Source organism: Erythrolamprus reginae, chromosome 1 (assembly GCF_031021105.1).
Source record: "Erythrolamprus reginae isolate rEryReg1 chromosome 1, rEryReg1.hap1, whole genome shotgun sequence".
Lineage (NCBI taxonomy): Eukaryota > Metazoa > Chordata > Lepidosauria > Squamata > Dipsadidae > Erythrolamprus > Erythrolamprus reginae.
Window position 1 is genome coordinate 228,222,106 of NC_091950.1, and position 10,916 is coordinate 228,233,021.

A 10,916-nucleotide genomic window follows, 5' to 3' on the forward strand; every position below is an offset into this window, starting at 1 on the left:
TTAACAGCAACGGCTCATCCCCAAAATTCATCAATGGCACCCCAAACACTCACAACAATTTAACTCAAATAGACTTCACTGAAGCCTGCGTTGAAAAAGCATTACACAACCTCAAATCTTCTCTATTAGTTGCACCAGATGGTCTATGTGCATATTTCCTAAAAAAGCTCTCCACATCCATAGCTGAACCACTAAGCATTATCTTTGAAAAATCATTCAGGACCAGCTCACTACCAAAGCTATGGTCGAAAGCAATGGTCATCCCCATCTTCAAAAAAGGAGATCCCAGTCTAATTGAAAGCTACAGACCAATCTCACTATGCTGTGTCACTAATCAATTACTCTCTGCCTAGAAAGTAATAACCTACTCGTTAACAAACAATTTGGTTTCAGAAAAAAATTACCATGCAACCTGCAACTCCTCCACTGCAAAAACATATGGGCTACACATCTTGATCAGGGACAATCTATAGATGCAATTTATATTGACTTCTGCAAAGCCTTCTACTCTGTGGTTTATGACAAATTACTTCTAAAACTCAAATCCTATGGCATCTCAGGATCCCTCCATAGTTGGATAACTGCATTCCTATCAAATAGACAACAACTTGTCAAAATAGGCAGCATTACTTGGACCAACACTCTTCATACTCTACATAAATGACCTTTGTGATCTCATTACAAGCAATTGTGTTCTCTTTGTCGATGATGTAAAACTTTTCAACAACACCAATAACACTATTATCCAGAAAGACCTTGACTTTGTGTCCGAATGGTCAGACATCTGGCAACTCCAAATCTCAACCAACAAATGCTCTGTCCTACACATTGGTAAAAAGAATCAGAACACCAAATACAAGCTGAATAAATAAGACCTTACAGACAACCTTCACTCTGTAAAAGACCTTGGAATACTCATACCAAATGACCTAAGTGCCAGAGCCCACTGTAACAACATCACCAAAAAAGCTTCAAGAGTTGTTAACTTAATTCTACGTACCTTCTGCTCTGGCAATCTTACATTACCAACCAGAGCATACAAAACTTTCACCAGACCAATCTTTGATTACAGCTCATCAGTCTGGAACCCACACCACATTTCAGACATAAACACTCTAGAAAATGTCCAGAGATACTTTACCAGAAGAGCCGTTCTCTCCTCCACTTGCAACCGAATATCCTACAAAACTAGACTTACAATCCTAGGTTTAGAAAGCTTAGAGCTATGCTGCCTTAAACACGATCTAAGCATAGCCCATAAAATCATATGCTACATATTTCCTGTGAACAACTACTTCAGCTTCAGCCACAACACACAAGTATATAACAGATACAAACTTAATGTAAACCACTACAAACTTGACTGCAGGAAATAAGATTTTAGTAACCAAATAGTTGATGCATGGAACTTATTACCTGACTCTGTAGTATCATCTCCAAACCCCCAAAAGCTTACCCTTAGACTATCCACTGTTGACCTCTCCCGATTCCTAAGAGGTCAGTAAGGGGCGTGCATAGGTGCACCAGCATGCCTTCCTGTCCCCTGTCCTAATGTTTCTTTTATGATCATGTGGCAAGCATGACATCATTCTAGTGAAGTGGTACCTGTTTATTGTAGACCAAGGGTCCCTAACCTTTCAGACTTCAGGGACCACTAAATTCATAGTTTTAAATCCCATGGACCACTAATATGATCTGCCTAATGAGTGGGTGGACATGGCCAACTTAAATTTAAGTGAAATTTATGTCAAGGGACACCTCGCCAGTCTCTACTTACCTCTCCTCTCCCAGTTACTCCTCTCCTGCCTGCCTGAGCTCCTTTAGTACCCTGTTTCCCCGAAAATAAGTCACCCCTGAAAGTAAGACATAGGAGAGATTTCGTAGAATTGCCTAATATAAGGCATCCCCCGAAAGTAAGACATAGGAGACGTTTCGTTTCTCAGCATTCCCAAACAGAACATATAGAATAGAATAGAATAGAATAGAATAGAATAGATAGAATAGAATTTTATTGGCCAAGTGTGATTGGACACACAAGGAATTTGTCTTGGTGCAGATACTCTGAGCGTACATAAAAGAAAAAGATACATTTGTCAAGAATAACATTGCTGTCCATAAATTGCATCCCAAAACGCTGCATCAATCAAATTTAAAACACATCCAACACACATCCAACATCCGGCTGCATGTTTGGATGCATTTTTCCAGAAGCAGGATACAGGATACAATTCATTGGGGGAAAAATAAGACATCCCCTGAAAATAAGACATAGCACATCTTTGGAAGCAAAAATTAATATAAGACGCTGTCTTATTTTCGGGGAAACACGGTAGTTGTCAGAGCTAAGCAGTCAACATGAGAAAGAATTGACAACTCACTCAGTTCAAATTGGATCTAGTCAAGAAGGAGGCTCAGCAGAAGCACCTCACTGAGAACTACAAGCATAGGCTTTCCAACAGACAGAAGACCTGTGGAAGTACAAGGCCAGGTACAGGCACCTGGAGCTCAGCGGGCTGAGATGGTCAGCGAATTCCAGGCCATGATGCTGTCCCACTGGAACAAGGCCCTCCAGCTCTTCACCACCAGTGGCACTTCCCTCCAGCCTTTGCCCAAAGCCCTGCTCCAAGAGGCTGAAGCATATCCCAAGTCGGAATTTCTGCCCCACTCTGACTCGCACTAAAAGACTCTGAAGGAGGAGACTCTCTGCAGCAACAAAAGCATTCATTGCACGTATCCTGCCCAGGGAACGTAGTTTGAGGACCCCCGATTTAGTGCAATATAAAAAATGCGAATAACTTTTCTGTGGACCACCAAAATTTTCTTGTGAACCACCAATTAGTGACCACTGTTGTAGACCATTGTAAAATATTATTTACAAAGTGCTGCAAATTGGCTGCTAGTCAACCAGAGATAACCTATGCTTACAACACAATCTAAGTACGTCTGGTTTAAAGTGATACACAGTACACAGTCTTTGGGAGGGGCGGCATACAAATTTAATAAAAATAATAATAATAATAACTTGAGACCAATCACATTTTTCAATTTAAAACAACAACAACAACAACAACAACAACAACAACAACAACAATAATAATAATAATAATAATAATAATAATAATAATAATATATTAGATTTGTATGCCGCCCCTCTCCGGCATGGGCCTATTTTATAACAACACAAAAAGCATAACAGGAGCATGCATTAAACTTGGAGATTAAAGAAATGTGGGAGATGGATGGAAATTAGGATGGGGAAATTAATTGCTGTGGCTAATAATGGAAAATATTTTTGTAGCCGATATAGACTTGTCTCTGTTGGCTATCATTTTTCACTGAAACAGCAGCTTGAAAGCAAATATAATTAGGGAAAATGTGGGAACTTGGAAGCTTAAAAGCAAATATAATTAGGGAAAATGTGGGAACTTGGAAATATTTATATTATTTGTTGTAAAATTGTGCCTAATAGTTTTGCTAGGAGTTATTTTTAAAAGGAATAAGCAAAATTATGAACTGAAAAATGCATTCTAAACTTAAGAAAGAAATCAAGAGCTAAAAGTGGAATACCCCACATCTGTGTATAATGTTTCCTTTTAAGTGAAATATAAGCTTCTGATCTGGAATGGGTGATGCACTTGTGCTATAATAATATATACATTGTCATATCTAAATTACTTTTTGTATTATGTCTGTAAGAAAAAATGGTTATTGAAAATAAAATGAGATCTTACAGCTTTGGGTAATGGTTTTAGAAGCTAACAGCCAAAACGTTAGGAATTGACCAACCTTATTTGCATACCAAATGAAATAGCCAAATAATACAAACCTTTAAAATGTGTCCTGCTGATGGATATACTATTAGGTGATTTCTGTGTCTTCGAGTCATAATAATTATAGCATAAAGAAGATGGTGTAACTCTGACATTTGCATATAAAAGGATTCAGAGACCAGGAACGATCAGGTTGAACTGTTGGCTAGACTAGTTGTCTTTTAAAAAAATATTTCAAGAGAAAGCAATAGCAAACAACTTCCATATTATTGCCAAGCAAGCTACATGGATACAGCCCTATAGTCACCAGCAACAAGCTTGATTCAGAGATTACTTAGCTAAATAAAGGAACAAAATATGAATTCATGATGTAATATAAACTGAGGAGAATACAATCTTGCCATAAGTAGTACACAACTAGGACAGGAGATGGATTTGCTTGCAAAGCTTTTTTCAAAGTTACCTTGTTATCAGCACAATTCCTGATAGAGCCATTGGGTTTGATAGGGACAACAATTGGTATCTCCCATTTGGCAAAATCCATGGGTTTGTCCAATTCTTGACTGATTTGGTGGCAAAGAGCGAAAGGAACCCGTCTTGGCTTAAGCCTGATTGGGGCGACTGCAGGATCAAGATTGAAAGATACTGATGTGCCTTTGTAGTGTCCATCTGCCCAACTGTCCATCAAAAACATCACAAAACTCTGACAGCAATGGGCCAAAGTCACATTCACTAAAGGCATGAACACCAGTCACAGCAAATTCTAAAGCATCAAACCAGTATAATCCCAATAACGAGGGAAGGGATCTGCCAACAACAATTAGTTTCAGGCAACAAAAACAACAATTAGTTTCAGCAACTCCTTTGTATTTGATGACAAATTTCTCACAACCCTCAACAGGGATCTGGTTACTTTGATAATCTAGAAGGCACACATTTATAGAAGCTAATTGGCGTTTGGACATGGAAGGAATCCAATCTCTTCAGGGTAAATACAGTATCAATTTCCATCTTATAGGGTTTTCCCTCCAATCATAATGTGAAGTAAATTTTGGGGGTGATTTCTGTGCCGGTGTGGCCAACCACAGATTCTTTATGGCTGGAATCCCTGTAGATGGTAAAGGAGTCTTTGTTTTTCCACTCTTGACCCTGTCTATGTTGGACTGCACGAAAGTATTGTGCTGAGGTGGTCTTCAGAAGGGAAGGTTGACCCGCTCAGCAAACTTGAGCTAAATGCCCCTTTCTGCCACAATGCCTACCACGTTCTTTTGTAATCCATTCCACTGTTAGGAAGTTGTTAGGAAGTGGGAACAACTGCCAGCCTATTATGAAATAGTAAAGAGAGAAATAAAACCAAATAAGGTGGGAATGCTACAATGGTAAATATATGCCACCATCATTATTAAAAGATTGTGGATTCCTTTAAATATGCAGATGCCAACAGGCATGATCTCAAATTAACATTCTTTATAACTTTAGGATTTACTAGCGACCTCCTGAATTATTCAGCTGACTCAGATTCAAACTTTGTTCCTTCTCCAGTTCAGATATTTTTAATAGAGAGAGAATAATCTTTCAATGCTGAGCCAATAAAGAGGTAATATCCTGTGAGGTAGAATACCAGAATTTGTTTGATCTTTACTGCTCACTACATGCTCATGTGCAATTACCTACACACTGAAAATTGTGCCTCTCTGTTGCCACTTCCATTTTGAGCTCACCCATCCCAGCTGTCATATATTGTAGCAGCAATAACTAAATCCCACGCACCAGCAGACCAGCCTGTGGCTATCTCCCAATGTGTCACTTTCATATCTGTGTTTTGTTTTCCGCGTCTCCTTTTGCTTCCCTTAGCTGATTTCAGCCCTTCACCAGTGCCTCCCTTAAGCTTTGCAATACATTAGTATAAAGTCAGATTTGACAGGTGTCCTAAATTTGTATTTCTCTTCTGATTTATCAGGAGCACTGATGGGCAAACAGGTGATTTAGTGCTGCACAAATATCCAGGAATGCAATGGAAGGCCATTATTAACAACAATCATAATAACTTGCAGTGTCCCTTCTTAGAGCACTTGATGGCCATGCCATTCCATTTAGCATTTTAATGGTAGCATGTGGCCTCTGAGTGGCACCTGGTTAGAGCTGATGGATTTGAGCAGGCTAGCCAAGGAAAGGTTATTTGTCAAGTATTCCATCGTTACTCTGGGCTGTTTAGAAAACTCCAGGTCAGATTAATTCCAACTACATTCTTGTCCATGCCTGAAACTTGTCACATTATTAAGCTGTCAGCAGGGCTCTAGGGTGAGATAGATTTCGGCTGTGAATTCCATGCAAATGCTCAGGGCAATCTAGTGGAAACAGCCTGAGGTAAACATTGTCATAATTATTAACCTAAAATAAAAATGCTTGATAGCTACCAAGGTAAGGCATCTGTGGGAAAATTCATCTCAAGGAAATACAAATTAATGCTTTTTGTAAATATGAGTTTGGATAGATATAGAACAATAAGCATGTTATAAATTATAAGCACGCTCTGCTCTTCCTCTTAAAAGCTCAGGGTAGCTTAAAACCAACCTCAGAGGTACCCTAACACATTTTGCTGTCTGGGGGATAAGAGTGTATCTCATCATCTCCAGTTTCAGTTACAGAAAGCAATGGGGCTGCTAAATGTTTGAGCTACTAAAGGACTGTCACAATATTAACTACTAGCTACTAAAGGATTGTCATAATATTAACAAGGCTGGATATAGAAGAACATCCCCTATGGCTCTATGAAAAAAGCAAGCTAAATGTTAGCATAAGATGAGTGCTGATGTTATATACTAGAATGCCTTACCATCTTTTCCCCCAAAATCTACCACTTGAAGCAACCATGTCCTATCATGACTCCAAGACCCTCATTAAATCCAGTTATCTAACTGGGAAATTATGGAATAAAGGAAGTATGATTTATGAACCTCGTCAAGGCTTGGTGGAATTGAAGGAGCCAATTGAGGGTTTCTTCGTTGGTTAACCTGCAGGGTTCTCTAAAAGAAAGGGGTATCTGAATAATCATTTTCTTCCTCTATAGAAGTTTCTTCAACTTCTTCAATATCTTTGTTATGTGAGGAGGGTCCTCAGCTAATGACTAGTGGATTTTGGTTAATAATAACAATGGGCCTGCCAAGATTATCATAGCTAAGTAACATGGTCACATAACTTCACATTTTATGACCATATCATTTAGTGATATAATTTATGGTCCTGATTGTTGTCATAAATCAAGGATTGGTTTGTCAAGTTTAACCAAACTCCCAAACAATCCAGGAGGATCACAATTCAAAAATAAAATAAAAATAAATAAATAGCATAGTACAATAAACAAGATAGAAATCCTGCCACTCAATTAAACAAAATATCAGTAAAATACATGGTACAAGAATCTGGGCTTTGCATCCTGGAATGGGTTGTACCAGTTCTGTTGTAAATATTCCAAAGCATACATCTTTCCAGGTAAATGATAGATTTAGAAAGATTTAGCTCTAGCAATATAATGTCCTATGTCTGTGGAATGTTTTCTGGGATTGAACCCAGATCCTAAGAAAACAACTTTAAATGTACTTCAGTGTTAATTCCAGCATACTTCTTGTATTCTAGTGGCACAGTGGTTAAAGTACAATATTACAGGCAAATTCTGCAGTAGTTTGCAACAGCCTGGAATTCAATCCTGACTGGACTCAAGGTTGACTTAGCCTTCCATTCTTCCAAGGTCTGTAAAACAGTCTCCATACTGTTGGGGGCAATATGAAAATAACACTTCTACCTTGTAAACTGCCCAAAGAATGTTGTAAAGCGCTATGGGATGGTATAGAAGCCTAAATGCTATTGCTATTATGTTGAGCCATAGCATAGAATCATTGAACTAGAAGAGAGCTTAAAAATTGTGTCGTCCAAGCACCATGTTTGAAAATACAGCATCCCTGACCAATGAACTTCCAGTACCTTTGCTTAATGGTTCCAGGAAAAGAGAGCCAGTCATCTCCAAGCCTAGATTTCCACTTCCCTGCAATTTCCGACTGCAATCATATATTTGCTTTATTAGAATACAGAATTACAGAATGGAGAACCTATGGCACGCATGCCACTTTGGAGCCATGTTGCCTGGCATGCATGGCATCGCACCAGGTTTCTGGTGTACAGTGATCCCCCGCTCGTTGCGAGGGTTCCGTTCCAGGACCCCCCGCAACGAGCGGGTTTTCGCGAAGTAGCGCTGCGGAAGTAAAAACACCATCTGCGCATGTGCAGATGGTGTTTTTACTCCCGCAGCGCTAGCGAGGAGCCGAAGATTGGGGGCGGCGCGGCTGTTTTAAAATGTCGCCGCCGGCATGGGGGGCTTCCTAGCAGCCCCCCAAACCCGGGTTGGGAGTCCGGGGGTGCTGGCAAGCCCCCCATGCCGGCGGCGACATTTTAAAACAGCCGCGCCGCGCTGGCTGTCGGCGCTTTCAAGCTGAGTCCCGGAGCGAATTCACTCCGGGACTCAGCTCCAAAGCACCGACAGCCAGCGCCAGCGAACGGCTTCTCCGCGCTGGCTGTCGGCGCTTTGGAGCTGAGTCCCGGAGCGAATTCGCTCCGGGACTCAGCTCCAAAGCGCCGACAGCCAGCACCAGCGAACGGCTTCTCCGCGCTGGCTGTCGGCGCTTTGGAGCTGAGTCCCGGAGCGAATTCGCTCCGGGACTCAGCTCCAAAGCGCCGACAGCCAGTGCCAGCGAACGGCTTCTCCGCGCTGGCTGTCGCCGCTTTCGAGCTGAGTCCCGGAGCGAATTCGCTTCAGGACTCAGCTCGAAAGCGGCGAGAATGAACGGCGTGGGCGGGCGAAGGGCGGGCGGCAGCAAGGAGTTTGCGTGGGCGGTGGGGAAACTCCTTGCTGATGCCCGCTGCTCGCCCACCCACCAGCAAGAGGGGGAAGACCCAGGGAAGCCGCCCAGCAGCTGATCTGCCGGGCCCCATCTACGCATGCGTGCCCATAGAAAAAAAGGGCACACATGCGCAGATGGTGTTTTGACTTCCGGGTTGAAAAATCGCAAATTACCCTGTTCGCAATGGTTGGGGACGCAATAACCGGGGGATCACTGTACATGTACATGCAACAATCATTTGGCCCTTGTGCTTGTGGCAGTGCCGAAAACCAGGAGAGCTGCTTTTCTGTTTTCCAGCATGAGCAGTGTGCCAGCCAGTTGATTGGCACATGCACATGCGTAGCAGTAATTGAAAGACTTACCAGCTGGAGTGCATGTGTGCACTGGACACCGGAAGTACATTTTCTGGCACCCCCATGCCCCTGGGCAACCTCTCTTCCTGGTTGCAGCCCAGATGAGTGAACACGCAAAGTGCTCCCTTTTCAGCACTCAGTGCCACCTCCATTCACACATGCTCCCTTTTTGGCAATCAATGTCAAAAAGGTTTGCCATCACTGCTGTTAAATCCAGAAGTTTCTGTAACCAGGAAAAATAGTTAAGCAGTTGTTGTTAAGCAAAAGTCACTATATTCAGACAGGACTGTTTACTTGCCTCTGATTGGCCGCTGGGCTTTGGCGCCAAACTGAAGGAGCTGTCAGGCGTTGCTTGTTGCCGGGCGAAAGTTTTCCTGTGCTACCGGGCTTACGCGGCTCCTGTCAGATTCATTCCGGAGTGAAAGTAAGTCGCGGCTGTTAGTCTCCTGTTGAGAATAAAGCGTTTTAACTCAGTGCCGTTTACTCGGATCATTTCATTGGCGACGAGGGTCTTGAGGACAGATTTTTCTCATTAAATCAGTATGTCTACCCCGTCAATCATACAGCCGCCGGAGCTTTTTGACCCTGAACGGTCAACCTGGACTGCCTATATGGCAAAATTTGAAATTTTTCTTGAAGCAGCCGGCATGCAAGATGCCGCTGACAGCCGCAAAAGGGCTTTATTCCTTAACTATTGCGGCACTCAAATTTTTGAGCTGGCGGGCACCTTGACAGACCCGGAGCCTGCCAATTCAGTCTCTTGGCAAATTCTAAAAGAGAAGTTAGCCACTCATTTCAAACCCACTAAGCCCGCTAGGGTTTACCGGCACCAATTTTCCCGCACGGCCCAAGCCGAAGGGGAAACAATTAATCAGTTCGCAACTCGCCTCAGGACGATATTGGCAAAATGTCAATTTGAAAACCCTGAGGCTAGATTGACAGATGCCATTATCTTCGGCATGAAGAATGTCTTCATCCGTAATAAGCTGTTAGCGACTGAGGATTCTACTCTGCAAGACATGATCAAAGCTGCTCAGACAGCTGAAGTGGCAGAATCTGCTGCCGCTGAATTAAAATCAAATGACAAGCTGTCAAATGTCTGCAAACTCACTGCACATCCTCGCGCACAAGTCAACTCTTCTTTAGATTACTACACCTCTGATTTTGATGCCCAGGACGACGACTGCTGCCTGATTCGAGGACCCCCTCCCCGGCAACTCCGCCAAAACTTCCCTGCTTGTGCTGGCTGCCGAGGTCAACATCCACGCTCCAGATGTCCCTTCAAGGACGCCTTCTGCCGCCGCTGTGACAAACGGGGCCACATTGCTGCTGTATGCCGTGCCTCTCTGCCTGATGACATCTCAGGGAACCAAGACCTGCTGCCAACTTTCCCTACCCAGCGTTCCTACCGGCCATTCCGGCAACAGGGACGGGGAAACCGGAGACCATGGTACAACCGAGGTAACCTTGCAAGCCCTGCTTCTGCAACTACTCCTTCTCCCCTTAATAAAATTATTGTCCCTCTTTTGTTAAATCAACATCCCTGCCACATGGAGCTAGATACGGGCTCCAAATATACTCTGATGCCGTGGCACAAGCTAAGACTTTATTTACCTGACTTGTCTCGAGACTCTTTGCTGCCATCGGATATTGTTATCAAAGACTTTCAGGGACACCCAATTAGTGTGTTGGGTACTACTAGCGTCCCTATCACTTTTAAAAATGTGCAACATAGGTTGCCTCTATTAATCGTTGACGGGGCAAATCATTCTTTGTTGGGTTTAAATTGGATGGCTCCCTTAGGATTAGCCATCACCGGTGTTCACAAAATTTTTGCACCCAACACACCTGATTTTGTGCAAGAGTTTCCAGATGTGTTTAAACCAGGTTTGGGAACA